We start from the raw sequence: 4,742 nt of genomic DNA on the forward strand, positions 1-4,742 counted from the left end.
TATTTATTTCTTTGCGAATACAACTTCACACTTAAAATTAAGACATTTATAAAAAACATTTTATGAAGGAAATCCCTTCTTCGTTTAAAATAAAAATAAGCGAAATCGGCCCAATTTCATACAACCCTGCCGGCCATGAAAATTTTCTCCACGATAAGGCTAGTAGCCATTTCTAACAGATTTTGGGTCGCTTAGTCAAAAATGGAAACATATATACATATTTGAAATTTAAGAAAACAAGACAAATAGCAAAATCGGCTAAAAACGGCTAATTCTTTCTGCAAAACGGCTAACAAATCGGCTGCCGGCTATATCGAAATTTCTCCGGCTGTTTGCTATCGCAACCGGCTAAATCGAGCCGGAAAACGGCTAAAATGGCAACACTGTTCATATTATCAGGAATAAGGGCGTTTTCCTCGCCCTTTACAATTTTATCCACACCCCTTATTGTCTCCAAGCCTACGTTATCTGAGAAAACGGCTTTGAATTTTTCCAACACCAATTTGGCAAGAGGTCCCTGCGCTTCTATTAGCCGCATGGGCATGTGTATATTTTTTATTCTTAAAAAAAAAATTGTAAATGCTATAATCACTTTTTTAAAGGTAGAAAAGGCAAAAAAAGGGAAATATCTTAAAAAAGGCAAAAAAAGGCAACATCAAATGTGTATATATGGAATCAGGGAAAACTAAATCGTGGACATTCTTAATCGAATATACGCTATCTCTTTAGCAGGAAAAAAGGCAATTTTCATAAAATCCGTTCCCTGGTTATAACGTTAAATATATGTACTTAAATATAAATAAATATCCTACATTTTTGGTAATCCTGCAAATTTATTAAGAACCGAAATTCAGTATATTGGCGATCCTTCTACAACACGCACATATCTTTTGGTAACGAATTTGCATATATGAATATAAAAACGATTCATTACGAAGAGCAATATTTTCTACTGAGACTAACTAAGGGCGTGATTTCCAAGCATATGTTGTTTATTATTAGTTCAACTATCGAATCCATGCTTGCCACAAAGTGGTCACGAGCGAAACCTCAACAACAACGCTCCTTTGGCTCATTCTCTAAAACTGCAAAATCTGCGTATTTAGCATTAATTCAACAAACGTTGCAAGCACAACAGAATCAACTGCAGACAATCGGATGAACAACTAGGGACAGGAATTTCGATACGATACGATACCACATCGATATTTTTGCAATTCGATACCGATACTTTTTACTCGATAGGTTTCAAACGATTTTTTTTTTTGAATCAGGTACCAGAACTCTTGTATCGTATCGAAACGTATATGTACATTACAAAGTTAATGGGAATAATGATATATTTTATTGGGCATTTCCAATCTGGCGTGGCATGACATTTGTATGACAAAATGTTAGAAAATAAAAAGAAAACGTCAGAATTTAAAAACTCTGGGAATTGGGCAAAACTATTTGTATACAACTTTTTGTAGTAATATTTGAAATATTTGAGGTTAATTTTCCAAATTTCAAAATGTAAAAATCTGTCCTGCTTTTTTTTATCAGCCGAAGTATCTGACGTGACGTTACCTTACTAAAATTTCTATTGAAAGTTTTGTTGCTAATATTATTTTCAACTAAATTTTTAAATTTTTAGCTAGGGTTCCATTTCTTACAAATCTATGTCGTTCTATAACCTTCCTACTTACTTTGGAATGTATATGTAAAGCAATATGGATATATTTTGTGCTTTACAGCGCAGAAATGTGTACTATCTTAGGTTGCAATGTGGCGCCACTTCAGTGATGTACTTATTAAAGAACAAAGTGTTAATTCTTTATTAGGAAATCAGACCAATATTCAGATTTAATGTTTTGAATTTTGTATCGATATTTGGAATATCGAGTCTTTTTATTACTATATTAACGAGTACCCGATATTTTTACAGCGATACTTTAAATACGTATAATATCGATACTTTCGGTTCGATATCGTGTCCCTATGAACAACAATCTCAGAGATGTGAAGATCATTTTAGAAACGTTCAACTACATGATTTAGCTTCTTAAGACCTCAACTTGTGCAACCATCCGGACTGCAACATCCATATGCTTTCCATGCCACCTCTTTCTAGGTCTGCACAACCAGCAACACATCCAATCTGGCATTTATCATCTTGACCAATCAGCTGGATAATATATTCCTCAAAAAGGTCATGTTAAATTTGTATATACTCAGCTACTACATCTTCCTAAATCTGCGCAACCACAGCGACAGCCTTCACAAGCAACCGAACATCAATCAACCGTCCATCACCCTTGCAAGTTTCAGCGACAACATTGAACATCATTTAGGTAGTTATTATCATCGCCATTGTCAAACAAATTTTTGGTTATTAAGATTTTTTTAAATTTTTAGATAGTTAAATTATATATTTCTATACTTCTTTAAATATTTGAATATTTCTTAATGATTTTAACATTGACATTATTTTTATTTTTGATATTAATTTTGCATACTCCTTTCAATATTAGTTAACTTATCGTTTTATTGGAGGGGAAGTATTTTAACTGTATGTTTTTATACTTGTTATAGTTCAATTTATTGTTCTATGAATTTAGTGGTTATTGAAAAATAAAATTTTTGATTGTTATTAAATAAGCTTTCAAAGTTATAACGTTAAATATTTGTACTTAAATTAAGATAAATATCCTACAAAAAGTATATTATTTATGCCACCAAAGGTTGGTATATATCCAATAAATGTATTAGTAATTGCGCTACTAACTACTATTAATTTTTTTCATTATTGTGAGTTCTAGTGACTGTAGCAACTGCAAGGAGTTGGACATTCATTTACGAAAAAAGGTTTTATGCGAAATAAAAACATTGCCAGTATTTAAACCAAGAAAACGATCTAAAGGATGTAAAAACACGGCCAATAGTTTGCCAAAAAAAAAAAAACAGGTTAAAGGACCAACGATGTTTACTAAAATGACATGGACAAATTTTCTACAATATTAAAATTGTTAGTTACAGATGCCTTCGCAAAACGACCTCTATCAGGGCATCATTTAATTCATGAAGACGAAATTGAAACGATTTCTGAAGCAATTACAAATGCAATTATCGATGATAACCTAAATATATTACACAATTCCAAAAAAATATTTTACGGCTGACGGATGGAATCTCTTTGAAAAATCATTAAATTGAAAAAATTTAAAATCTTCTAATGCTCTCTGTGTAATACCGGTTTGCGACATTGACATCGATTTTTGCAAGTAATCGATGTTTAGAGACAAAATGGAGTTCTCAAAATATCGATTTTTGCTTTCCGATATTTGGACAACATCGATTTATTGACTCGATATTTTTCATCGATGTTAGGCGGAAAATTAAAGTCATCTGAAAATTAAAAAAAAAAAAATGCGTGTGTAACACCGTACACATGATAGAATGTTATGTGGGATGACTGTTGGTTAAGGCGAGCGGTTTCCAGGCATGGTTGCGGGCCCAGGCTTGCTCGCCGTACGGGGGGGTTGTTTCCGCGCACCTTACCTACTCCTACATAAACAAAAAAATCATGCCTGTTTGTACTTTGCAGTGAGAAAAAAAAGAACTCAAAAGGACATAAAAAAAGACGTGATAGCTAAGGAAGGAGGCCTGTCCAGTCAGGTGGAGTAGTCCGACCCTCTCTGCGTGCCTCGCATACGCAGCCATGGGCGTTGCGTCGACTCATATTAATGTTGCAACGCCCCCTAGGCCTGACCTTGTACTTCTATCCATTAATTCATTAGTCCTGTATTTGTCCCGTCAATCTTCCAATGCCCTCACGTCCCCTCTTAGGCCTGGGTGTAACACCCACACCAAACTCTATAGGTTTACCATCTCATTTTAGGACTCTTTAACTAAACTGGATAGCAATAAAATTACAGGTAAATTCATTGACACTCCTCTTGTTTTTATTTTATTTTTTTATAATTATGATTTCTTTCGAAATATTCACAATAAAATCTTCAATCCTATGTCTACCTACTCTATTACATCTAAGGAAATTCAAGAATTCAAAACAATTGATTTCGCCTATCAAAATTCATATGGAAAAACTTTCAACAAAGTTAGGCTAATTACAAAAATTCTCAAAAAAAAAAAATATTGATATATGTGCAGATAGGTATAAACGCAGAATCAAATTATAAACACTAATTTCATTAATCACAAAATAAGATTGATTGAGGAAAAAAATAGAAAAATAATGCTAATAAAGCGGGATGGTATTAATAAAAAAATGAAAAACAAAATTTAACTAAATTAAAAATAAAATTATAATTTAAAAAACTAAAACCTCGCTATAATAATTTCCATTCGTACTTTCATCAGGTATGAAACTTGAAAATAGAAATCGCTGCATTGTATTTTAGGCGCATCAATATTACATAGTTACATCCCGAGCTAATAAAAGGGAGGTAATAATGACTTCAAACGCGGGATAAATACTTCAGAACTCAGTCGTTTGCAATTTCCCTTCTATTTTCTATATTTAATATGCTTATGTGAATGCCCCTATTTCTAGTGCTTCAATGAACGTACGTATGTATATGTACTTCCGTATGTATATGCAAAAAAAGAATAGCCGCGAATATTTAGAAATATGGAACGCAGTAACCAAAACAAAAAATATATATTATATACGTATGTATATATTTGTATATATGCACATAAGTAGGTGTGTATTAAAATTATCTTCTCACTCACCTTTA

Source organism: Rhagoletis pomonella, unplaced genomic scaffold (assembly GCF_013731165.1).
Source record: "Rhagoletis pomonella isolate Grant_MI unplaced genomic scaffold, Rhpom_1.0 Rhpom_scaffold_00600, whole genome shotgun sequence".
Lineage (NCBI taxonomy): Eukaryota > Metazoa > Arthropoda > Insecta > Diptera > Tephritidae > Rhagoletis > Rhagoletis pomonella.